Source organism: Zalophus californianus, chromosome 4 (genome assembly GCF_009762305.2).
Source record: "Zalophus californianus isolate mZalCal1 chromosome 4, mZalCal1.pri.v2, whole genome shotgun sequence".
NCBI classification, from domain to species: domain Eukaryota; kingdom Metazoa; phylum Chordata; class Mammalia; order Carnivora; family Otariidae; genus Zalophus; species Zalophus californianus.
The window spans coordinates 74,963,654-74,991,408 of record NC_045598.1 but is presented as its reverse complement, the minus strand read 5'-3'; the positions used below and the strand labels follow the sequence as shown (position 1 = coordinate 74,991,408).

Sequence of the window (27,755 nt, the reverse complement as noted above, 5' to 3'; positions counted from 1 at the left end):
GGAGGAGGGCAGTGAAAAAGGCTGAAAAGGAATTTGACAGAAGAAAAGAAGGTTTAAATCATGCTCTCAAATCTGCACACCTGAGAAAAGATCAAAAGGAATATGCTACTCAACAATAAAGAATTTAGTCTCCATCAGAGATGGGCGGGGGGAGAGCTCAGTCACCTGCACAGAGCTGGAAATAGAAGAGAAATAGAAGCAGCACAGCTGGTAGTTTCTGAGAAAAATGCTGTTGGCTGAGGAGTAAGCACTGGAGAACGGAGCCCTGGAAATGGCCATAGGATGAGACAGTCAAGAACAAAGAATTACAAGGAACTCTGAAACTGAAGAAGCAGGAGATGAAGCTCAAAGATACATGGTCTGGAAAGGGACAAGCAGAATCATGTGACCCATATCAAGGACAGCATAAAGGTCAAAAAGGCAAAAGGAAAGGTCAAGAACGAAGCTCTGACAACTCATTTTTAATTCATTTCCTTTACACAGGTTCACAACAGCACTGAAGAAGTGAATTTAAATTGTGTTGCAATGGAGTAGAATCCTAAATGAGAGGAAGTCACAGAACAGGGAGTTAATTATTACCCTTTGCTCAATTTCTAAATGAACAGCAGTGGTAAGAACTTAGCAGAGAGATTCAATGACTGCAGTTAAGCCTCATTTTATTTAAGATCAATCTTCATGATTCAGAAAAGGAAAAATAATTTATGTCTGCCAAAGACGCTATTTTAAACATCAGAAAAAAAACTAACTCACAATAAAGGTATGTAGGAAGTGTAGAAAATACAGATGGGAAATAAAATGAAAGTAAGTGATAGCAATAAAAGAAAAGACAGGAATATCAAAACACACATGACAGAGATGAGAATGCATTTTACAACTGGTTAAAAAAAATTCTGCACTATAACTGGACCTCCCAGATTGCTTTTGAGTGGTCACAGGTCTGAATCGTTTGTGGAACATCCAGTATTCTCTTAGTCGGGGAAATGGGGAAGGACATGCTACATGGAAGGCAAAGCAAACCATTCCACCAAGTCTGGAGTAACACGACAGCTTTAGCATACATTCATTTCTGATATTATCAGTGTACGCTAGAAGGGGGATGGAAAGGAAAAACAAAAATAAAATTTGGAAATTCAACTTGAGAGACACCAAGTGTAAATGGAGGATTAAATACGCTATTTTTTGTATGGGCAGTAAAAAAATTAGGAAAGCCCATAAAAATACCCAGATACCATTAAAAATGATTTGAAAAAAATTTTTTCAGTTGTTTACAAATAAAAACATTGGCTAAAGCAAGAATCTTTTAAATATTAAAGTATTTGCCCGTTTCAACTTCAAGAAAAGAACAAAAACATCACAAACTTCAGGCCACTGAAGGAAAATACCCACAGTCTTAAAAATAATTGGAGTGATAATGGAATGTTATTCAGCGCTAAAAAGAAGTGAGATATCAAGCCATGAAAAGACCTTGAGGAAACATAAATGCCTAATACTAAGTGTAAGAAGCCAATCTGAAAAGGCTACAGAGTGTATGATTCCAACTATGGAGACCATAAAAGGATCAGTTGTTGTTAGTTGGGGAGGGAGGGATAAAAAGGTGGGGCATAGAGGATTTTTAGGGCACTGATACTGTGATATAGTATCATAGTCTGTTATTACAGTGGTAGATACATGTTACTCTATATTTGTACACCACCAAGAGTGAACCCTAATGTAAACTATGGACTTTGGCTGATAATGATGTGTCACTGTGGGCTCACTGATTATGATGAATGTTCCACTCTGGTGGGGGATGTTGATAATGGGGCAGCCTATACATGGGTGCGGAGGGGGATGGGAGCTTTAAGGGAAACCTCTGCACTTTACTTTCAATTTTGCTATGAACCTAAAATTGCTCTAAAAAGATGAAGTCTATTAAAAAAAAAAAACAACTTGGTGGGTCTGGTATCTTCTTCAAGTTGTATTGATTAGGGCCCTTTTCGTTTTAATTACTGTTGGTGCTTCCATTCTGAGGATTCTGAAGAATGAAACAGCAATGGGGAATGGTCTTAGAAAAGCAAATCTTAACAAGCAGTCAAATGAAGTCACTCCAAATGTGAAAATATACATGTTAGGCTGGACATGTTGGAACACCTTTCCAGTCGAAGAAAAACAGAACAAGTTTTGAAGAATAGTAAATTTAATTCTAACATGTAGGTTTTTTATTTTTTGCTATAATAAAAACATTTTAGGGGGATAGTAGGTATAAGAAAAAGTACCATGACTCAACTGTACAATCAGTGACAACTTCGCCTCCTTCATTACCTGAACTAAAAGTAGTATCAGACATGTTAAGGCTTATATTCTTAAATCACACAGGCCCAATTACTCCGGGGATTAGCTGTCATTTTACATTCTCTTCAAGAGTGGAGCTCGGACTAGGAAAGCCAGGGGCAAAAGAAAGTCACCTTGGCACCCACAGCTCAAAGGAGCATTTTGGGTTCTCAGGAGGTGCAACCTGAACACACTGAGGACACTGGAATTGTTAAATAATTATACTGCATTTTGAGGACTTCTGTGCCCTTCAACCCTACACTTAGGTTTAAGAGAGAGAACAGTCTGACAAAGACACATGCCATTTAATTTTCTCCTAGAAAGCAGGGAACAAATGGACTATTTCAAATTGGCTACATATTTGCAATTTAAAAATTTCATACTGCTATCTTTTTCAGAGCTTTAAAACCAGTTTTGAGGCAAACGTATTCAAGAAAGTTCAGGCATAGGTTTGTTTTTAAATTTAGGTTCAAACTTTTCTTGGGAAGGGAAAGGGGGTTGCAGTCTTTCTGACTACAAAAGAAAGTCTTCCACAAATGTCATCTGACTAAAGGCAACCTATGGACTTTGGGAAGTCAGTTGGGACACAGAGTAATGAGCCAACAACAGAGCCTCCTGCCTTCTGACCTCTCAGCACCTGCTCGACTGTAACCTAGAAGAAGGGAAACTCTTGGCTTCTCTATGTGGGTACAGGTTGCCCCCCACCCCACCCCCTTCAAGCAAAGGAACACCAACACCATCAAACTGTAGGCGAACAAGGACTACCCAAGGAGTTTGTCAAAGAACAGCGCAAGGGCAGGGGGCAAAGGAGCGCGAGCAAAGGCGGACGCCCTCGGGAGAGGTCTGCTCACTCTAGCCTGGGAAACCAGAACCCAGTTCCCGCACCGCGCCGAGGGCTCACACTCAGGTGCAGCGCCGAGACCCCTGCGGCGGAGAGGGGACCGCCTCGTCGTGGCCGCCCACTCCTCTTGCCCCGAATGACCCCAGCACCCAGGAGGGGTCCTCTCAGGGGTTTCGCTCCCTCTCTCCCGCAGACAAGGGAGCAGCCAAGCTGCCACTCATGTGCGGCCGCGCCACCTGCCTGCAGGCCCGGCTCGCAGGTGAAGCGCGGGCAGGTAACCGCACCTGCTCGACCAGCCCCACCTGCTGCGTCCCCTCACCCCGTCCTCCGCCTCCACCGGTGGGGTCGGCTCGGCTCCTCCTCCGGGAGCGGGGGGGGGTGCCCCGCTCCGACCTACCTGAGCGACCCCAGCCCCGGGCGCCCGCGCTCCCCGCTGCGTGCGCCCCGCGCCGCCCCGGGCGCGCCGGCGGCCGTACCGCGCCGGCACTTTCTCGTTGACGGCTGCTGCGGGCTCAGCGGGAAGCCCCAGCGTTGCCGGGCTCGCCGCCTCCGACCGGCTCCATTGTGACGCGGCGCGTTCCTCCGGCCAATCGCCGCGCGGCGGCGCGAACCGCTGACTAAGTTCGCGTGTGGAGGAGGAGGGGACTGGGCGGAGGCGGGAGGCGGAGGCGGTGGCCGCGGGGTGGCGGCGGCAGAGGCGGAGGAGGAAGAGGAGGAAGAGGCTGCGGCTGCTTCGGTAGCTGCCCCTGCGGTGAAATCTGCAGCCGCCACGGCCCGAGTGTGTGCCCAGCTTCGGGCGCGCGGGGGCCGGTGACTCACCCCTCGCCGGTGGAAACAAAGCGCAGCTGCCGTCACCCGGAGCGCGCCATGTGGCCGCCCCGGCCCGCTCGCCACGGCTGGGGTCGGCGGGCAGCGGCGCCCAGCTACGCGACTCGCAGGCGGCTGGAAGACGCGGGGGCTGTTTTCAAGAGAAGGGAGGGACGGGGGCTTAGGGCGGTCCGCCAGGCGCACCGGGCAGGAGACTTTGGACTGTATTTTTTGCTGCCCGCCCCCCCGCCTTTTCACGTGGGCACCCCTGAGTAACTTATTTTCGTTATGTGTGCTGGGCCCTGAGGGAAGGCTCAGGTGGAGCACGTGGGAACCTACCTCTTAACACAAAAGTCTTTGCCTTTATTCGGCGGGCTTAGGAAGGCCCCAGGGCCGAGTCCCCGTGCGGGAGAGTTGACGGTTGTGCCAAACCAAGGGCCCCCAATATCATCCGTCTCTCTCAGGGGTCCTTATCCTCGGCAGAGGGAACATGGTGGAGGGGCCATGCTTAACGCATCACCAGCGTTTTACTGCTAATACACTGCAGGTCCACCTCATCTACTGCCCCATTTGGTTCCCTCTACGGTTGGGGCCCTGCCTTTGAAAAGTAACAATGCGCCTTAGAGAACAAACAAAAAAATCAAACCCAGGAATTTGGGGACTTAATGTTGTCATCCTCATTCAGTCCCCATTTCGTCCCCACCCCAGATTTATCTCGGGCTTTTTGCACAGACTATCATCTTCAACACAATGATTCAATTAGGCAACATTTATATCTCCGAGTTGCTATGGCAATCACATGCCCATTAAAAAAAAATTTGTAGAGGGACCTCCCAAAGGAATAAAATGAAGACTGTAAAAGACACAGGTTTGTGTAAATGGGAGAAAAGAAACCGGCACAACTGGGTTATATGAGACCAAACTGTGTCCTACAAAGACTGTTCAGATTAGGACTACAATTTGAATTACTCTGAAAGGGAATAAGAAGAAGGCTGTCTTTCTGACACTGATCTATTCTTTCCTTGTCCATTCCATTCTAGGTTGGCACCTGTCTTCTTCCTGAGTCTTGGAGGAAAGGTTGAAAGAGCATTTCTGCATAAGGTCTTTCAGAGAGTTTTTATTGAATTTATGTGTGAGACGCTGTGTATGTACAGATCTGTTAAGCCAATTTAGGTTTAGGTTTGCTCCTCAAAGGGCTTACCACCTGGAGAGGAATATAAAAAAAATATACAGAATTAAATATGAAACAAGGAAAAACGTGAGTGTTATAAGCAATACTGACTATAAAGTCATGAGATTAAAAATTGAAAATGTCCAATTTTCCATATGTATCTTGGAATGTTTGGAAAGGAATTTTCTCTTCCCTTCCAAATCCACGGACAGATAATCCATCTTCTATCATATCACTACCTGTGTGACTGGGTGTAGTTACTTAACCTCCTTGGGAATCAGTCTCTTCCTCTGTAAAGTAAAATATTATAAACCAGATGATCTGTTAAGATTCCAGTTCCAACGATGGTATGAATTAAAAGCTGACTGCCATGCTTGGTAACTCAAGGTACCCTTTGCAAGAAGTTGAAGTCATTGAGTTCATTAAGACTGCATTAGCTCTGGGTTAATCTCAGACATGTCGCTTATAAATATGTTTATTTTATTCCAATTCTCATGAACAATGTCACCCTCCATGATGACAACATTTATTATTGTCACTAGAGGATGTGGGCCTTTGAATTTGTGATATTGCTTCTGGGAATCCTCCTCTGAAACATACAGTGGATGTTTTCTCTTGTTTCTTCTTCCCTTTGTGATGCTTCATATAAGCTCCTGCTTGCATTACAGTGAGGAGAAGGATGAATAACCTCTAATCCTACTCTTGGAGAACTTTAATACTATGCATGTGGTATGGGACCATAACGAAGAGAAAGTATTTACTAACTGGAAACTACTGGCATCCCAGAGTAGACCTTATGAGAAACATAAATGCAGTTTGTCTTTTTATGCCTGTACCCAGTTTTAACACTACATTGTAACCTCTTTGAAAACAGGACCTGTGGAGTCTTAGAAAATGACTTAGACTATGTCAGTCCTTACAGGATTACAGGAGTATCTGAAATTCTCTAAGGGACTCTCTGATTAAGTTATTTTGTTAAAAAAAAATTCTACAAGACTCAATCACTATTTCCACAGCCAAATTAATTGAAGTCTAAAATGTTAGCAGGCTACCTCTGAGCTAATTCTCTGAAGGGAAAAGAAAACAACAACAAAAAACCACACATCTCTGAGTGTCATCAGCATAAGCTATGCTCCATGTGGCTGTCTTGATAAGAGTTTCATTTTTTTTGTCTTGAGAAAATTTTTATGATTAATGGAAGACAGAATATTGTCCAATGTTAACAGTTCTTTTCCAATTCTGTATTCTAAAAATTATTTATGATATGAAAAATCCTCTGTCTTTAAATTAATTAAACATTTGAATGTCTACACAGTATAAAAGGAAGACTGGGGATCTGACAGAGGTGAGGGAAATATCCAGATAAATACAGTAAATCATTTTCTTAAAGATATGTATTCTAGTGTGGAAGGTATATCCAGGTAGCATACAGCATCTCAAAGAGGAGGGAGGGTTGGTGGGCCATGTAGGTTGAAGGAGAATCACACTGAACATGGGTCTGAGAAAGTTTGGCTAGCTTTAAGATTCTAAACTGGAATATTACTTTTAAATATTGTCTCAGCAAAATAAATAAATAAATATTGTCTTAGCACCATGGTTCAAGCTTGTTAGTTTTATTGAGATGTCAGGTCAAAAGAACAAAAATTAGAAGTTATTCACAGTTTTGCATTCTCAGAAAGTTTGCCTGAGTCCCCCTGGCTCAGCTGTATATGGCTGAACACATCGTTATGGATAAAGAATTTTTATTTTTGGCCAACACTTCACCCTGTTTTCCTGACCTTTTCAATCTACTGCTTTCAGAGGTTTAACATGAGTTTTCTTGGGCCTGGGGAAAATCCTGAGAATAACCCCTGAGGATGAGCTCAGTGGTGGGAATTCTGAGGACACAGGATGAATAGGGCATTGCACATGTGTCTGGAATAAAGTAGCTTGACCTAGAAATCCAGATTGCAATTGTGCAAGGCTGCTGTGCACTTCAGCGTGAGTTGATCCCTTATCATGGTCCCGCTCTGAAATATTCATGACTAGTTACTCTGTGTTCTCACCACTCACCATGCTGATTGCCCCCTTTGCCTTAATTGTACATTGCTCCTTACTTATGAGAAAAGTGCTACAGAGGTGACCTCCCAGCCTCTTCTCTGAAGGAAAAACACCAATTCCTGCAGCAGGATGCCCGATATCCCCAGCTGATGCGTCTTCTGGGAAGTTGTCCAAATACTTCTTTGAAAGTTTCCCATGCATCCCATTTAAAGAATACATACTGTCATCTGGGTCACATATTGGAATCCACCACACAGCAGCCAGCCAGTTACTGACTTTTGTCCCTTTCCTATCCATAAAAAGGAGGTGACTTCTAAGAAAATATTTGCAAGTGAAGCCAGGCTGAAAGCCTAGAGATTAAAGCAGGGTTGGTGCTCCTCAGTGTCTGCAAAGTGGTTGAAAAAGGCCCTGACGAGGTCTGCTAGTGACTGGACAGTGCTCGTTGGGATCCCTGCAAGGATTCCCTCTGTGTTCCATGAACCATGTTGCAATCTGTGCAGTAGGTTTCCTGGTGTTGTTACAGTGACTGGTTTCTGAGGTTCCACATAGTAAACCCTTCCATTTATTTGGTTGAGGGTAACCCAAGTCTAAGACCAGCCAGATCTTGATTTCTCCCCTTTTTTCTTACCCTTCAGCAGCTGTGTGTGTGTGTGTGTGCGCGCATGCCAGAGCATTTCTTGGCCTGATATTAGGTCATCTGTTAATTATAATACACATTAAATATTGGACTTCAACTCTCATCTAAACTGATTCCTTTTTTTTAGAGGAAGGGAGAGAGAGAGAGGTGGGGGGAGGGGCAGAGGGAGAGAGAGAATCTTAAGCAGGCTCCACACCCAGTGTGGAGACCAACGTGGGGCTTGATCTCACAATCCTGAGAGCCTGACCTGAACCAAAATTGAGTCAGAAGTTTGACTGAGCCACCCAGGTGCCCCTAAACTGATTGTTAAGGGTAGGAGCTAATATAGCTCTGTGGTTTATTAAGAATAAAAAAAAAATGTAAAAGAACAGGATTCAGGACATTTTAGAGCTGGAGAAGAAAGAGATATATGCAAGAAAGAGCACTGGATTTGGAGTCTTGGGTTCTACTCGTGGCTCTTCTGGCCATGAAAGCCATCAACAGTCTAGGGAGGAGTTTCTATTTTACAAGGTTTTTAATATATCTATCGTGAACTATCTAAGAAAAGAAGATGGATATAGTTCACTCATGTTTTAGAAGTTTCAGAGTTCATTTCACTCATTTACCATCCAACAAGATTTATCCTATGCAAAATACTGCACTGGTTTCGGGGGATACACTGGTCCATATGATGGATGTAGCCTTTGCTTCCTCAGGTCCACAGTCTCTCAGCATTGCTCCAGAGAACGTTAGGCTGGATGTGATAAATCAATGAGGACTGACTAACCAAACTCCAATCCGTCCCCACGACTCCATCCTCTTTGGCTTGGTCTCCTGAATTCTCCATATCTAAATGCAGACACACTTTCCAATTACCTACTTCTTCTACTGACTTATCTCTGTAAACTTCTTTGCATCCAATTTACTATCTCCACCAAACTATTGTTTTTGGAACATATAAAAGCAAAAGGACATTTCCCCTCAAGAAGTGTAAAAGTTTTAAAACTTGAAAAAATAGAGGCAAATATGTAGCCAGATAAGTGAGCAAATATGGGGCCTGGTAGAATCTCCTAACACAGGATATTGACATGGCTCAGAGCCTATAACTCAAATATGCTTGATAATAGCTTAATATAATCTAGTTACCTTATGAAAAAGAGCAGTAAAATAACAAAGCAGATGTTCTTTTTCATTACAAAACTGGTGGGCAAAAGTAGTAAGGCTTACACAGGTAGAGGAGAGGGTGGGTTAAAGTAAGAAAAACTTCTCAGAGAAATTGAGACCTGATGAGTAAATTAAAGAACTCAGGGCTTCAAAGAAACCTGTTGTTTCAGTGAGTAGAACAGCTTCTGGTGGTTGACAAAGGCCTTGTGTAGGTGGGGGAGTTATGGACAGCTTTATTACAAGTAAAGATGAAGTGAAGCATCCTGAAGAATGAAAACAGGTATATAGGTGGGTGGAAACTTTACACTTTTATCTTTATCTTTGAGTGAGCTTGAATGTCAAACAAAATTCCCGGATTTACTTAATTTACTTATCAGTTCAATAAGCAGATACAATATTTTGCTTTTCAGGGTCCAGGACAAAAAGGATCTGTGCGTTCTGAGTAAATAACAATCAAAATGCAAATAATTTCTATTTATAAACTAAAGCTCACACAAATTACTCAGTGTATTATAGCCATTTCTGAGCAATATTCTCTTACCTCTATATTCTTTATACCTAAGAGTGCTGTCATCTATTAGCAGTCCCTAGCCTTGCTGAGTCACACTGTGAAACCTCCTGCAACCCAGCCATCATTCAGAAGCCCAGTAGGTTGAAAGATGACAATTACTTAATTGCAGATCCCCAACATCCTCTGGAAGATAAAAGCTATATCCATCACATGGACTATGCATCCCCAGAAACTGGTACAGTGATTTGCACATACTAGCCACAGAACAAATAGTTGTCAAATGATGAATGAATAAATGAAACAAAATGAAGTCTGTGATTTCTGAAATGCACATATTCTGTATATTCCAGGATTGTCTCAGGATTTAACCCCTAGCTCTGTTCACTTCAGCTCCTATAGTTTAACATGATGTCACTTGATTGAAGAATCAACAAATTTAAAAGACTGGGATTTGGAGGTGCAAAGGAGTACATAGGGATGATTTGAGACAACAAGGGGATGATATAGAAGTGGCAACATTTTTCAAAATTAGCTGAAAAAAATTTACTTAGTACAAGATCACTTATTATATTTCTCATGGCTGTGAATGTCTTCATCTCCTCTTTCTTGGTAACATATACATCCACACTGGCATTGGGCCATTTCTTCCAACTTAAGTGTCTTGTGGCTTTGAAGTGTCATAATATCTTGAGGTTTCTTTGATAATATTTGACCAGAGGACTGGCTTTGGAGATGCCAGAAACCATGATGATTAGCATACAAGACAGCATACAAGACAATGCAACACCATGAATCAACAAATTATAACTACCTTTAGAAGGCAGATGCTTAACAACTGAGCCACCCAGGTGCCCCCCTTCAGAGCATTTGTTTCTTTAGAAATAGCTACCTATATATAGCATAAGTGGCTAAAAGCATGGATTCTGGAGCAAGGCTACTTGGGTTCAAATGTTGGCTTTGCCCTTATGAGCTGTTTGAGTTTTGTTATTACTTAATTTCTCTTAGCCTTAGTTTTCTACTTGAAAAATGGGTTGTGGTAAGGATTAAACGAATAATATGGTTAGAATAGCTCCAGAAACATATTAATTTAGCTCTTATCATGATTTTTGGTAAGTGAACCACTCTGAACTAAGAGTTTCCATGCACAGAATGAGAGGTTTTGAGTAGATTATCTCTAAGACCTTTCTCAATCTACTGTTTTCAAGCAAGAACAGCTAGTCTAAAATTTTTCTACATATATGTGTGTGGTCAGAGATAGGGAAGTGGGTGATTAGTTAGTAAATGCTTTCCTTGATTGATGGAAGAAGGGGTTATTGGGATATTAGGCCAAGCTTCTTTCCTAGACTCTAAATTCCTTGGGAGTGAAAAATATATGGTTCTTCTTCCATATCCCAAGGCCTAACATGGTACCCGGGGATAGTGGGTGCTCAATAAACTGTTAATGAATGTGGAATAAAGGCTGTTGTGTCTTAAGTTCCCAGATGTGTGGGAATCAGAAAGGGTAGTAACTGCTTCCTAAGCCTTTTCTTGTTTTAACACTCCTTACACAAAATATTCAAAAAACAGTAGTGCTCTCTACTGGAGATATTCATAGTGCAGGAATTCAGTTAATTGGTTATTGATAGCAGATTCTGATTGGAGTTCAGAAATCCTGGATTTTAGAACAAGGATATGGCAGATAGACATATTTTACTGTTTCAAGTACATATTTGGTGTATGTCATTGAAGATGACATGATTTGCACTAAAATTTCTTTGCCTTCTATTTCTGACCCTCCTTCAGAGCATTTGTTTGTTTGTTTGTTTGAAGATTTTATTTACTTATTTGACAGAGAGAGAGATAGTGAGAGCAGGAACACAAACAGGGGGAGTGGGAGAGGGAGAAGCAGGCTTCCCACCGAGCAGGGAGCCCGATGCAGGAATCGATCCCAGGACCCTGGGATCATGACCTGAGCGGAAGGCAGATGCTTAACAACTGAGCCACCCAGGTGCCCCCCTTCAGAGCATTTGTATCTATATACATTTGTACAAATTGTGTATTCTTTCTCACTCATTGTGAATAAAAAGAGGACAGCATTAATTAAAATATCAATGTTGAGAAAGTAAAAAGACAACCCGCAGAATGGTAGAAAATATTTATAAATCATATATTAGATAAGGGACTTGTATCCAGAATGTACAAAAACAAAACTCAACAATAAAAAAAGACAAAAACACAATTTTAAAATGTCAACAATTTGTTGACATTTCTCAGAAAAAAAGAGATATACGAATGGACAATAAGCATATAAAGAGATACTCAACATCATTAGTCATTAGAAAAATGCACATCAAAACCACAAGGAGATAATACTTAAAACTCATTAGGATGATTAAAATAAAAAAGACAATGACAAGTCTCAGTGAGGATGTGGAGATACTGGAATCCTTATAACATTGTTGATAGGATTGTAAAATTGTGTATCCACCTTGAAAGACAGACAGGCAGCTTCTCAAAATGTTGACCATAGAGTAACTCTATGACCCAGAAATTCTACTCCTAGGAATATACTCAAGATAAATGAAATATCACCATACAAAAACCTATACATGAATGTTCACAGCAGCATTATTCATAATAACCAAAAGGTAGAAACAGCCTAAATATCCATCAATGGATAAAGGAATTGTGGTATATCAGTATAATGGAATATTTTTTGGCCATAAAAAGTAATGAAGTATAGATAAGTGCTACAACATAGACAAACCTTAGAAACATGCTAAGTGAAAGAAACCAGTCACAAAAGACCGCATATCCTATGATTCCATTTACACGAAATATCCAGAATAGGCCAACCCACACACACACAAACAGTGCATTAAAGGTTGGGGGAGAAGGGGCAGAGAGTGACTGCTAATGGGTACAGTGTTTATTTTTGGGGTGACAAAATGTTTTAACATTAGACAGTGATGATGATTACACAACTGTGTGCATAATACTAAAAGACAATGAGTTGTATACCTCAAAAAGGTGAATTTTGTGGTGAATTACATCTCAATATAACTGCTATTAAACGAAATCAATGTTCTCTAAACATACCCAGTTGCAATAACCATAGGACAAAATGTCAGGCTTTGGTGGATTTTTAAAACCTGTACTTTGCCATATAAAGATCTCCTGGAGAGCTAAGCCAGGCAAGTGATTTCTGTTTTGTTTTGTTTTCAACTAATCATCTGAGGTTGTATTAGTATGATGCCAAAATTGTTACGGAACCTGGACTGGATTGCCCGACAGAAGAACCAAGTGGCACTCGCAGATCTTGGAGGATAGGATGTTTATTTAACACCAGCGGGCTCAGAGGAGAGTGATCTCCAAAGGTTTGAGCCCCGAGCACAAACAAAGGGGGCAATTTATGCACTTCTACTTCGGCATACTTGGCACTTTTGGCATGTGCATGAAGCCGGGCAGAGGGAAGAACCCAGAAAAGCCCCAGGGCAAGGACTGGGACTCTCTCACTGGCTCTGTTGGCCATCTCAGGACACAGATTTTCCTTATCGAAATAACTGATTAAGAAGTAAAAAAAAAAAGCAATTTGGTTATTTTAGTTTTATTGAATTTAGACTTTTTACTTTCTATTAGGCAAACTCTCAGGTATGTTATTTTTTTTAAATAAAAAATATAAAAGAATGAATTCTGTATCAAGTACTCCCAAGCTGTGCATTTGGACTTATAATAAATGCTGGCCAGGGCTTTAAAATAATAGGGAATGTTATGTATATGTATATATTTCTCTTTTCATTTTTTTCAATTTTTGTTTCATATCTTTGGTGTTTTGTTGTTAGGTGCATGTGTTTATAATTATTGTATCTTCCTGATGGATTGATAGTTTCATCATTATAAAATGTCCCTCCAAGCTCTATTGTTGTTTACATAATGTATCTTTTTCTATCCTTTTACTTTCAATCTATGTGTAATTTGGCAACAAACTGTATCTCCTTTAGACAGCATTTAGTTGGATCCTGTTTTATTTTTAAACCCAGTTTGAAAATGTTTGCCTTTTGATTGAATTATTTAGTCCATTCACATTTGTTATGAGTACATTTGGACTTACATTTGCCATATTGTTTTCTCTATGCCTCAAGTCTGTTCATCTATTTCTCCTTTACTACTTACTTTTTCATTACTTGAATATTTTCTAATGTTGCATTTTAACTTCTTTAATGATGTTATCACTATACATTTTTAGTTATTTCCTTAGCGATTGCTTTAGGGCGTACCATATACATCTTAACTTGTCAAAAACAGCTCAGAATTATATTAACAATTCCAGTGAGATGTAGAGACATCATTCCCATATAGCTCTATTCTCTTTCCTCTGTTATTGTGGTATTATTATGTATTACCTCTATACATGTTATAAACCCAATAATATGTTGTTGTAATTATTGTTACTTGTATGTCTTTTAAAGAAGCTGAGAGAAGAGGAAAGAACAAGTACATAATTTGCGGCTTCTGTTATATTAGCCATCTTATTTGTCATTTTAGGTTTTCTGCATTTGTTCCTGTGGATTCAAGTTAACATCTAGAGTTAATTCTTGGCTCAGTATAGCTTTGTCCCCACATGCTGTTATGAGCAAATACATTACATTTCTGTATGTTATATAAGGCCCAGCAATACAACTACATATATGTTGCTTTATGCTCTTCAAATCAGTTAAGAGAAGAATGGATAAGAAATACGTATTTATATTCTTATAATTACATAATTACCTTTGCCAGTGCTCTTTGTTGTGTGTGTGTGTGTATTTAGATTACTTTCTGGGGTTATTTGCTTTCATTTCAGTCTGTTGAACTTGCTTTAGTATTTCTTCTAAGGCAGATCTGCTAGCAATGGAAAATATATTGCTAGCAATATTTTCTCTGTTTCATTCTCTCTCTGTTCTTCTGGTATTGCCATTATATGTATTTTGGTGTACTTAATAGTGTCTCAAATTTCTCTGAAGCTGTATTCATTTTTCTTCGTTCTTTTATCTGTCTGTCCTATGGATTATGTAATTTCTATTGATTATTTGTGAGTCCTCTAGTTCCATCTTCTGCCAGTTCAGATTTTCTATTTAGCCTGTCTAGTGAATCTTCAAATTTCAGTTATTGCATTTTTTAACTCCAGAATTTCCATTTGGTTCTTTTCATAACTGCTATCTCTTCATTAATTACATTAATTGATGTAACATTGTCATCATACTTTACTTCTAAAATCCTGGTTTCCTTTAGTTCTTTAAACATATTTATAATGGCTTCGTTGAAGTCTTTCTGACAAGTCTGACATGTAGTCACTCTTCCAGGCAGTTCTGTTGCCTTTCTTCTGGTATATAGGTCACATTTTCCTGTTTATTTTGTATGTCTTATATTTTTTGGAAACAGAATATTTTAGACCACATATTATAGCAACTTTGGGTACTGGCTTCATTTCTCCCCTCCTCTGGGGCTTGTTGTTATGAGTTTGTTTACTTGTTTAGGGACTGGTTAGATTACTTTAGTGAAGCCCCTTCTCCAACTCTCCCCTCCACCCTGCTAAACACACACACGATGAAGCCCCTGATGTTGTTCCTCAGGGGTCCATCCTTGGATATGGTCACAGTCACTCTGGGAGGACAGGGGTTTTGGTGTGGTTCTCTGTCTGATTATGTGCCCACATCCATCCGTGTAGCCGGTTGCTTGCTCTATTGTTTGTAATAATGCTCTGGGGAATAAATTGCTTCACACATTAATACAATCAAATTTAGGCCCCCTTGGAGGGACGGTTCCTGACCTCAGTGTTTGAGGTTTATTCAGACTCTAGGAAAGCTCTTCCACCTGTATCTTTGCTTACTTTTCTCCAGCAACTCTTTGGTTCACTGTTTAGCCTGTATCTTTCATGAATCTATCAGTCTCCTCCCAGTTGTCTTTCACCAAAACCTCTACTCTTTTTGAAAGCAGCCTTAGGCTTGAACTTCATATTCTGTTGCAAATGAAGTTGTTTCCTTTTTGGAAAGATCTTGAGCATTCTGTTCTATGGCCAGCTTTTTCTTCCTGCCAAAATTTCTGAGCCACAGCTCTGGGGCTGAGGGAAGGAGAAATAGCTCACGTCTCCCTAAGTGAAATACTAGATTAAAGAACTGAGAACTCAGTGGATGTAGGGGCAATAGCCCCAGGTGTCCTTGGCTTGTCTCCCTTGGCATGGTATCCCCGCCCTATGAGCTGAGGCAAGAGCAATTGGGACCTCAGTGTTCTACTATGCCCAAGGTAGAGACTTTGTCCCCTGAGTGGGAGTTAGTGGAAGAATGGAGTCCCTCCTCTTGGCTGCACTTGCCCAGAAGTTTGCCTCAGCAACTAGTAGTTAGGGGTAGCAAGAGAAATGCTAATGTCTTATCCCTCCCAGGAAAATAGTCCTCCAATGAAAAGCTGGGGGAATTCAGAACCTTGTAATCTTGACTGTACTAGTCTGGAGTGAAGTTCCCATCTCACTGACCTGGAAGTAAGGAGGGAGGGTATAGCTGTTGGTTCAAATACCACGGGCTCTTGCAGTTTTATGGAATTTTAGTAAATATTCTTGAGTAAATGTTTCCTCTTTTGCTGTATCCCCATAGGGCCACTTCCATTTTTTGTATGCCCCTAGGGTTAAGCATTTTTAAATGGTTGTTTTAGAAATGATTTCATTAGTTTCGCTGAGGAGTGACTCTGAGTTGCACACTGTCATGCTGGCAGTGGAACCAGGAAAGGGATACTTTGATCCAGTGTAGATCAGCATTGTCTTTAGCAGAGTGCTTTAGGTGTCTGTGGTTGCTAGTGGAAGGCCTAAGATCTATTTGTAGTAATAATGTTAATAATAATAAGGATAATTTCTTAGGCTAGTATTCCAGAAGCAAGGCTAAGATGGAAGTTCCTGTAGGTGGTTTGTTGAGGGAGTCCTTTAGAGAAGTGGTGACATGGGGATACATAAGTCCCCAGGCATCTCCTGAGGCAGGTGGTATGAGCCTATAGCAGCCAATACCCATCGCATCTAGGGAGGGATACTCTGTGCTGTAAAGAGATCGGGAGCGGAGTTCAACAGAGGTAAAGAAGAGTTCAAGAACTAAAGAAGAGAGAAATGAAAGGAGGAAAAAAAGAAAGAAAATAGAGAAAAGGATAAAAAAACGCAAAAAGCCGGGGCATGCGTGGAAGTGTCAGGGCAGCACCGACAATGTTCCCAGTGGTCATTCGGGAGTACAAAGGCCCTTGGCTTTGGCTTCAGCCTTCTGAGGTCAGGCATGTCAGAGCCCAACAATGTTGAAATCTCTTGGTTAATGTCATCCAAGGAGTGAGAACTTTGGGAACATTGCCCATGGACCCAGTTCCTACTCAACATGCTTAAATTATTTGGTTTAGCAAGGAGGAGAGCTATTTCCCTAAAGCAAGAGACCCGCATGGCAAATATTTTCCTTCAGGTTAATTGGCAACAGAGAGACTTCAAGTGGCACTACCTGCCCCCGAAGCCCCACTGTGGTTCAAGTGCTAAATAGTTAGGTACTATATGCACATCAACTTAAATAGCATGCTGTGGTAACCTCTTCAGAAGGAGCTCTATTTTTGTAAATAGAGTATGCATGCACCTGATCTCTTTTTGATAAGTGACAGTGTGATATCTCTTAATAAGAACAAAGTGAAGGAGGATTTGCAGACTGAATCTACCCATTGTTAGGTGTGATAAATGCTTTCTCCTTTCACCGAAGATGCTTAATGAAGTAGATTATAGAGACCATTTCAAAACCTTTGCTTTTAAGGTTAAAGAGAAATTGCCATCCAGTAAGAATAAAATCCCACTGAACTGTTAAGTTAGGTACCTAATTAAACCCCATATATGCCAGGGAACATGTACTAGGGAGCTAGAAATCACTTTCTTTGTCTTGTTAATTTAAAATACATTAGCAGGTAAGTAACCCTCTCAATAGCACACCTGACTCCAAATCGTGTGCCATTCCAATACCACAGACATATTTAAAAGTGGTGATTTTATTACAAAACAATACCTCTCCTATTCTCCTAAAGCAGAAGCTGTAACTTCAGACCCAGAAAAACCAGTGCAATCCAACAAATTAATAACTTCAACAAAATCACAAAGACCTCATTGACATATGAATATCGGGGGGAGTTGTAACAAAGACATTTGGGAGAAATTTAGATATATTATATTCCAACAGAGTACTTTCTAAAGTTTCCTCTAACATCTGCTTTTTCAATGCCAGCCAAGATTGGTAGTATGATTGAATCATATTTTTAATCTCTTGGGTTTCACATTGTTTAAATTTGTCATGCCAGAATATTTGTTTAGCAGATGGCATTTCAATGTTTTTTTTTAAGTTTCTTACAGTTTCTAGGAGAATTTAAAACTAAATTGTCCTTAGGAAATGATTCCTTATCTCTTCTCATTGGAAATAAGTTCAGAACTCACAGGTGGATTAAGTAGAACATGTGAAGCAATGGTACTAATGATTTGTATCTGTTGTTAGATGACCACTACTGATGTTTCATTCCTTACGAAATCAGACTGATCTGTAATTCACTATTATTCTTGTTATCATTTTGATTTTATGATGCAACAATGGAACAGCACTTTAAGACAATGACAGTATATTAAAACAATAATCTATACACCAGTTTTTAGTATTTCTATGTTTTCTCTCAGATGTATTCCATTTGCACTGGATTTTTATCTTCAATGGCCCTATGTTCCCCTTCAGTGCCCACAGCTCCAAAGTCAACTGCAAATGGAGGGGATACGACCCTCCTCATGCTTTCAATCTTATTTCTCCTCTTGCTAATCCTTGGGATTCTGCCCTGTCAAGTCAATTCTAGAAGTGTCAGTGGTTGATAATAGCTTAATATTTGCTAAAATCAACAAAAAGTCATTAAATATCTACTATGTCCTAGATGGAGTATATGCTTATGTTTTATGTTATCTCTCTCTCTCTCTTTCACACACACACACACACACACACACACACACACACACACACACACACACACACACACACCCCAGGCAGTCCCTTTCCATGGAAGACTGAAATGTAACAATGAACCCGTGATTTTGAATAAATCAAATATTATTATCTTTCTGATGACAGTATGTTTTTAGATAGGAAACATAATAAACATTATATAATACTTTTTTTGAAAGTCTACTGACATTGATGAATAAATATGCAATTATTGCCTTACCAAGAACTAAAAAGAGATAGATCCCATTTTAGGCAAAGTATTCATAGAGGAGACAGAAACCCAGGATTATAAAACAGATTGATTAGGGGTGGTTATTTATGTTAAGCAAGGATAGTTTACAGGATTCTTTTAAAGTATAAACTCTGATTTAAACATTATTTTTAATAAGATTTTTAAAAATTCAATTTGTGCACTAGCTTTAGGGGTATACCTGTTACCATTACAGCTACATAGATTTTAAATTTAAAAACATTGTATTTGAGGATTGATTCTCTTGGAACATTGGGTATAGAGAAGAAGAAAGCAGGGGTAGCTAATATTTATTTAATATTCAACTTTTTCAGACTTTTTGCTAAGTGCTCTCTCTTTGTCCCATTCAGCATCAGAACAGTTTTTGAGGTGAATGTTCCTATCCTTATTTTGTAGATCAGGAACAGAGTCCCACAAATTACTGTGATTATACAGCTAGCAAGGACTGGAAAGAAGTTTACAATCCAGTTCCACTGGACTCCAAAGTGCATGCTTCTTTTTTTTTTTTAAACCATTTTATAAACCATAAAAAAGCAACCAAAAAACCTCCTTGATTTTGAAAGGAAATAATAAGTATTTTTTGAGTACAAAGAGCCAGATTGTTACACTCCAACTACATGTAAAATAACTTTTCTAGTTAGCTAGCTTTAAGCCCTTGCAAATTGTGGGTTTAGCCTCTTGAAAAACACTGAAAATTCACCATGCATGAAGAAAACAATTCATTGGACCCATTATAGCCTACTGGCATATTAAATGCTCCGTTTTTATGAGTAAGCCATGCCAAATATAGGATCATTTTAGCTGTTGAAATCTGTCTTTATGTAAATAGATATATGCTCTCATTGGTGCCATCCCCAGCAATACAGATGGGTTATTTGTTGTCCAGTGCCAGCCTGTAGAAAGATCTCAGAGTACCACAGATTGGTCTGCTGTTTGAGTTGGAACTGAACCAACCAGCACGTGATGACTCCAGTCATCTCTTATGATAGTCAGTTCTCTTCATTAGCATTCATTTTTGCTCTTGGGATTCAGCCCTCACACAAGGGGTGGGTTCCTGACAGCATCTGGTTTCCCCTTTCTATGTCGCCAGCTTTGGGTATTTTATTAATTGCAGTGCAAGCTGGTATCATTTACTAGTTTTAACTACTCTCCAATGCCATCGGTTATGTATACATAACTCTTTGTTCCTTCTTTATCAAAAGATCCCAGGATTAAAAATCTTTAGCTCATTATGATGTAGTTTATTTCGTTCTTGGTATGGAGTGAGCACAGCCAGACTCTCAGAATGTGATAAACACTTTGCTGTGTGATGAAGCATTTTTCTTGTATGACTTTATTCTGTAGTGACTTTCCTTCAATCCACCCTGCCTACTGCTGGAACTCCTTCTATTGCTTCTCTCCAACTTGCAATTCTTTCTCAGAGTTAATAGATGTCACATCTGTGCCACTTCAGAATTTTCATGTGTCCATATTCAAGTGATGCCCTTTGCCCTCTTTTACCACAATGTGAATATGGACCATGAGGTTGGTCAGGCAACTAAGAAACCTAGCCTCTGAAATGACCAGTTTATCCTTTTCTCCACCCAACCCACCTCCAGGGAAAAGCCTGGAAAAATTCTCATGAGACATATGAAAGGCATGGCACGTATTACTGCGAATGAATCCTATACGCTAAAGAAAAGCAGGAGAGCATCCGAGGACATCCTGGTGTGGCAGCAGGACAAGAGCCCTGCCTCAGAGCCTTCGGAATCTAGAAGCCCTGGGAGACACACAGGATGACAGAACTTTGGAGGGCACCTCAGATGCCAGCACATTTGCCGCCCTCCCTTCTGTAAGCAACTATATTCTGGGTCATGAGGTGGAGTCACTAGGATGTCTCTATTCCTGGTGTTACTCCTTTGTTCACTCAGCAAATATTTATTGCTTGCCTGCTGTGTGCCAGAAGCTAGGCATACAGCTTAGAATCTTTTTCTTGGCACCATGGTGGTCTTTCCTCCTTCTCTCTCCAACCATCAGCAAAGTATCGTTAAATATTTGCCAAGCATTTGTGCTGTCCTAGGCACTGTGGTGGTTATTGACATACGTATCTCTCATCAACATCTTAATCTTGAATGGTAGATGCTAATATTCCCATTTTGTAACTGAGGAAACTGAGACTCAGCAAAAACTAGTTGATCTTCTCAAAGTCCAAGGTGGGGCCTGGGTGCTGTGGACCCTCATCCTGTTAGGCTCCAAACTCAGCTATGTGACATGTTCTTTCCCCTTGGGTGGTAGAAAACCCTCCTGAAGTGTGAATGAAAGTGCTCGACATGCCAGACCGACAGCTTCCTGCAGTGCTTTGGAGCAATTCCAGCTCTTGTCCAAGCAGGGCTAAAGTCGGGGGCTTCCTTCCCTCGCCAGGGTTTTGGTGACAGAAGGTTCTTCTTTTTTCTCTTGTGTCTCTTGACAAATGTGGTCCAGTTGTCTAGTAGCAGACTCAACTTTTTTTTTCTTTTTGTAGTTTTTCTCACCTGTGTGAGAAAATTTGTTCTCACTTGTCTTTCCTTTTCCTAAAATGCACTTAGCCTTCTTTTCTACAAGGCTTAAGTTTTTCTGTGCCATTGCCTGGATCAATGGAATGCCTTTTTTCCCTGTTGAATGTGCATACATCAAATTATCAATTTTCCTAGAAACTTCCACATGGTTGAGTCAAGTCTGGCCTTTTCACTTAAGAGCAATTAGTATTGGGCAATACCTAATTGAGTATGTGCCTCAATTTCCTCATTTGTAAAAGGCAATAGTACCTACCTCATAGGGTCGTTGTAAGACCCTGGGACACCTGGGTGGCTCAGTCGGTTAAGTGTCTGCCTTTGGCTCAGGTCATAATTTCAGGGTCCTGGGATCGAGTCCCGCATTGGGCTACCTGGTCAGCAGAGAGCCTGCTTCTCCCTCTGCCCACTGCTCCCCGCTGCTTGTGCGCGGTCTCTCTCTCTGACAAATAAATAAAATCTTTTTTAAAAAAAGACCAAATAAAAAATACAATACTTCCCACAGTGACTAGAACTTAATAAGATATTAGCAGATGTTAACTCATTATTATTGAGATTTGGTAGAGCATGTCTATTACTTCCATTGGAATATGTTCATAGGCGGGCATAGGACCTGGCAATAAACCCACCCACAGGGGAGCTGGACCCTGATGCATATGCTCAGCTGGAGGTTTAGGTCGTCAGGTTAAGTACACTTTCCAAAGACTACAGTCAGGTTCAACTAGGCTAATAGTTGGCAACAGAACTGACACTGAAGTAGCAGGGAGTCCTGGCCCTGGAGCAAGAGACTGCAATGGAAACTTGAGGAAGATCTGTCAAGGGATATGAAGGCTCAGCTGCCTGGGCTGATTGCTAGGATAGGCCTCCAAGCCTTCAGACCTGACCTTCAGAAGAAGTCCTGGAGAGGAAAAGGAATGTAGGCAAGTAATGAAGATGGGCAGAAGCCAGCTGCACGTGAAGAAGGTAGATGCCCAAACCGGGAATTCAGTGAGGGCCCAGATTTCAGATGGAGGGCCCAGCGCCAGAGTCAGATTCAGAACAATGGGAGCAACATGCAGCTCTGGGATGCGGGGCTGGAGCAGTCCTGGAGCAGTCCTGGGGCAGTCCTGGGGCAGTCCTGGGCCACGCCTAGGGATCCAGGCAGTCAGGGGGCGCCTGGACCCAGATTCAGTGATTCTGGGTGGGGAGAAATATAGAGGTGAGGAACCAAGCTGAGCTGGATCCTTTATACATTTATTTTATTAGTCATTATTAGATCTGTAAACTCTGAGAGTTTAGATAGCTCTGGGTAGGTAGGTAGGTAGGTCTCTGGATGTGACGTTTAATTAACATCTTATCCTGCTATCACTGTGAAGGGTTGTAGAGATAATGAAAAATAGACGTGAAGGTGGTTTTTAAGTTTTTTTTTAAAGCTTTTAAAATGTAAGGCATTATGGCCATTATTTATAATCATACTTTTTCATGATAGCAATGCAATTTTCCATTAAATTTTTTTTCATGATTTAGTCTGAATAATATTTCCATTAAAGTAAGTACAACTGGTATATTGAATAAGCATGCTTTGAGGAATGTAATAAGAAAAGCAATTTTATTTTTGCCTCCTACTGTCACTTTAAAGTGTATTCAGGAAGAGAAATCTTTTTCCTGCTGCTGGATAAAAGCTCAAGGAGGCTTAATGACAGAAAGTCCCATGGTTGCTTTAACTTTCAAAACAGATCTTGATTCAGAAATTAGCGTGTCTAGTCCAAATTCTAGTTTTCATTTAAAGGTAAGACTTCCTTCCCCTCTCCTTCCCCCTCCTATCCCGAGCTGCTTCCTAGCAACCTTGGCAGGGAGGTACTAGGTGGCTTCTTCCACCAAAGCAGGAAGCAGCCGCAGGTCTGTCTCCCCTGAACATTACACTATAAAGCAGAGCTCAGGGAGGGACAAGGGGAAAGGCAACAGAAAGTTCCTACTTGATAGGTACTTCCATTCTATCTTTTTCCTTTCTGGGTGGCTGATGTTTAAAGCTGACTTTTTCTCTCTGAGACCAGCCTGAACAATTTGACAGCTCATCTGAAGGGCCCATCTGACCTCAACTCCCACAGGGTACAGCGCTCCTCACCCTGCTGGTGACAGGCACTCCTTCTTGGCTTCCAGATTTCCAGCAGTCCAGCCCGAGCCCAGACTCTGTGGGGACCTCTTGCTCTCTGGCCAAAGCCGTGATTGAACAGGTAAGATCCCCTTAAAAAGGCTTCCAAGACGAGCTCTCATTCTCTGTTGATGAGTCAACAGCTGCAAATCCCTTAGCTATTTCTGTCCTGATCCTCAGACCAGTCGCCACAGCATCCCACCATAGTGCTCAGACTTGGGTTACACCCCAGCCCAGGGAACATGGGTTAGGTCTCCCAGCCGCTCCATAAAAATTTCCTCACCTCATTTGAAGAAGGACAACACTCTTTTCAGTAGGTGAAATTTCTTTATGACTCTACCCTCCCAGTCTACTCTCAGTGTTTTATATCATCCAATTAGGTGAGGGGTTTTATTTTATTTTATTTTTTAAATATTTATTTATTTGAGAGAGAGAGAGAGAGAGAGCAAGCAGGGGGAAGGGCAGCGGGAGAGGGAGAATTCTTAGGCAGACTCACCGCTGAGTAGGGAGCCAGATGCAAAGCTTGATCCTCGGACCCTGAGATCATGACCTGAGTTACCCAGGCACCCCTAGGTGAGGGGTTTTAAAAGTACTGGCTTCTCATAATTTTATTTGCAAATGTGTATATGGTCTGACATCTCATTTTGGGATTAAATATCTATTGAAACAGACATTTAAGTAACAATCACTTCACCTTCCTGCCTGCCCTCACCCACTGCCTTATTAAAGACTGCGGCATCCATTAATAGCTACTTCAAGGCACTTGGGGCTTTCATCAATGTTCTCCTCAGTGCCCACTGCCCCGTTCCTAAGCCACTCCCACATTTCAGATATTCGCTGTGGTAGCACCCCACTTCCAGATACCAAGATCTATAGAAGTTGTCTCCTTTGGAATAAATTACTCCCAAACACAACAGCTTTAAACAACAAATATTGATTATCTCAGTTTCTGAGGATCAGGAAGCTTGGAGCAGCTGAGCCGGTAGTTCAGTTTCAAGGTGTCTCACGTGGTTGCAGGTGGACTGTCAGCTGGGCTGCAGGCTATGGAGGCTTAGCTGGGGTTGGGGTTCCATTTCCAAGCTCATTCCCCTGGCTGTTCCCCCTCCCATGGGCCTCTTTCCACAGGGCTGTTAGGACAGCCTCTCTGAGTCAGTGATCCAGGACAGAAGAAGCACATTCCCAACGAGGAAGCTGTAGACTTTTTACACTCTCATCTCAGAACTGAATAACATCGCATCTGCTCTATCCAAATCATCAGCAATTAGTCATTAAAACTAACCTACACTGAAGGGGAAGGGAATTAAGCTTTACCTCTTGAAGGGAGGAGATTTGACAAACTTGTGGGCAAACCTTCAAAACCACGGCAGGCAACATGCTGACTGAGGAAGACCATTTTAGATAGTTTAAACCTCTTTGTTTCCCAGTTGTCTGAGTTTAAGATATAAAATATCTTAACCCCATCCTCTAAAAAAGGTTTAAGTAATATTAGTTATATGAAGGCATTAAAGGAATTGGTCATTAAATTTCACAATCTAGCTTAGGCAAAGAGTAAAGGAAAAAGAAATCTTGCATGCCAGGCTAATTTATAAAGCACTGACATCAATGCATTGAGCATATTCTTGCATCAGCAGTGAAAATAGACAACTCCTATCTCTGGCTTTATCTTGTGGCTTCTTTCTTTCAGATCTGTGGTTAAATAATATGTAGTCAAAGGGTTTTCATCACCTACCTTGTCATTATAAATACTTCCTCTTAGTTGACTTCTATTTAACTTTGAACAGTGTATTACAACCTGAATAAGACTTATATAGAGAAAATCCACGAATTTGAAGAGGATACATAAAAATCATTTAAAAGCTACAATTAAATATTACAGACATGGTGTAGACATGGCATATTTGTTCGTTCCTTAGAGAGGTGTAGAACCTTGCCAACTGTAATTTTCATTCGCATTTTTTATTTTTCTACATAGATGCCAAACAAGGTAGTGTTAATTCAATAAGTAGGTAATATTTAATGGTCATAAAAGGTTGGAATAGTTCTAGAGCAGTTCTGTTGTCATCCATTGTTCTGGTAGGAACTGGAGTTCACTAGAATTGAGGATGGGAGAAAGGAACTTTTTCCAGTCTTCCCTAATATATCCACGTGGGCTGTTTAAATTGAGCATTCAACATCAGGTCCTAAAAAAGGAAGAGGGCTATTTATTAAGTAGAGTCGACAGGAAAAGTAGTCACTGATAACCTATTTTTCTTAATTTACCCTCAGGGTTAAAAACTGTACAGGCTTTGGAATGGTTGCAGCTAGTGATGAAGGTGATGTTAATGTTTCTCCTATGGCAGCGGATGGCCATAGAGCTCAATGCCTTGGAATCAGCTATTCTGCTCCTCACAGCGCCCTCTTGTGGCCAGAGTTCAATCTTAGAGAATTTCTCCCCTGCTTCTCACAGATCCCTCTTCCAGTTACATCAGAAATAAAAGATTATTTCTCACAGATTACTTACTTCTACAACCAACTCATTAGAAGTGGGAACTTAATTATTATGAATTCACATGCTTTATGTGTTCAATACTTATAGGAATCAAGAGATTGTTGTCATCACTGACGGGTTGGATTGTTACTTTTATTCTCTTGTACAAGGAGTCCATAAAAGAATTTAAGGTTTGTTCTCCTTTCCTTTTCTTCCCCAATGCATGATCATTATAAGCAGAAATTTAAGAAATCACTATATTTGTATGTTGACAAAATCATAATCTTATAGGAAATAATAACTAACAAAAATCTCAATAATTTTCATGAATCATTCCAGTATCATGATATTTAGGGGCATATGGAACAACCTACAGCTATCAGGAGTAAATAATGTCATTAGAAAAGTAAAGCTCTCTGATGGTGATTTGTAATAGTAATGAAAGAGGAATTTCCTAAGCATTAAACTTAAAAGTCTGTAATGTACTCATTTATTGTTTCTATGATTATTGTAGCAGATGCTATATATCATCATTAATATTTTGTCAAATAAAAAAAATTTTGTCAGCTCATAATTTCCACTGAAGAACTATATAATAAATAAAAATACAGGAATACTTTTTTCCATATTTTCCCCATATTTTTCCATATTTCCAGTTTTTAATAAAAAAACTAGAATTAAGTATGACTTAACTCAGAAAAATGAACAAATTATAAATGTTCAGCTCAATAAACTATCACAAAGTCAACTCAGCTGTGTAATTACCACCCAGGCCAAAAGACAGGGTATCATCCTCATTCGTCTCCCAATCAATGCCTCCTTCCTTCTTTCCCAGGAGTATACATTACCCTGACTTCTAGCATCATTTTGGTGGTTTTACAACTTCATATGAAAGGAATCACAAAGCATGTACTCTTTTTTTTTTTAAAGATTTTATTTGTTTGTCAGAGAGGGAGAGCACAAGCAGGGGGAGCGGCAGCAGGGAGCCTGATGCAGAACTTGATCCCAGGATCCTGGGATTGTGACCTGGGCTGAAGGCAGATGCTTAACTGACTGAGCCACCCAGGCGCACCTCACAGCATGTATTCTTTAGTGTTTGGCTTCTTTTGCTCAACATTGTGTTTGTGGGAGTCATCTATATTGGGATAAGCTACAGTTCTTCCATTTTATTTATTTATTATTTATTTATTTTTAAAAAGATTTTATTTATTTATTTGAGAGAGAGAAAATGAGTGAGCGAGAGAGAGAACACAAGCCAGGGAGAAGAAGCAGAGGGAGAGAGAGAACCAGACTCCCTCCTGAGCAGGGAGCCAACTCGGGACTTGCTCCCAGGACCCTGGGATCATGACCTGAGCCAAAGGCAGATGTTTAACTAACTGAGCCACCCAGGCGCCCCTAGTTCTTCTATTTTAATTTTATATAGTATCTCATTTTATGAATATATATATATATATACTATACAATTATTCATTTCATGTTAGTAGACATTTGAATTATTTCCAGTTTAGGTTAGTAGAAACAAGGCTAATATGAATGTTCTTGAGCATGTCTTTTGGAGCACATATGCATGCATTTCCATTGGCTATAAATCTGGGGGCAGATCGCTGCGCAGGGCTGGCTTCATGGGCATGCAACTCGTCCAGTCCCAGAGGGACCCGTGCTCACAAGGCCCCTGAACTTGGTTTAAGGCTCTGCTGTGACTGTCCTGAAATTCTTAATCATTTGATCTTGAAACTTGGATTTTGTAATTGAAATTTGTTGAGATAACAAACATGTGCAGAAGCAGAGGAGAAAGACACGATATGCATGTTCCCGGTGGGTTGTGGCTTCATTTGCATATGACCAAAATTCCACAAACCCAGAATTCTGGGGAGTGACTGTTCATGGGGTTCAACAAGACTCAAAACAAGTTTAAGGTAAGTCTGT

At 40.6% G+C, this 27,755-nt stretch overlaps 1 protein-coding gene across 13 annotated transcripts in view; it reads right to left on the bottom strand.

The window, feature by feature from the left end:
- LRRC8B (leucine rich repeat containing 8 VRAC subunit B) overlaps positions 1–4,546 on the bottom strand; it is a 102,093-nt gene extending 97,547 nt beyond the window's left edge. For 7 of the 13 annotated variants that reach the window (XR_003519815.2, XR_003519802.2, XR_003519823.2 and 4 more), the window contains exon 1: positions 3,549–4,543. The gene's annotated coding sequence lies outside the window, so the exon portion shown is untranslated. Of the gene's footprint in view, positions 1–3,548 lie in introns of all 13 variants that reach the window. The other 6 variants (XR_003519828.2, XR_003519843.2, XR_003519854.2 and 3 more) reach the window with 4 other exon arrangements.
- Between the last annotated feature and the right edge of the window lie 23,209 nt (positions 4,547–27,755).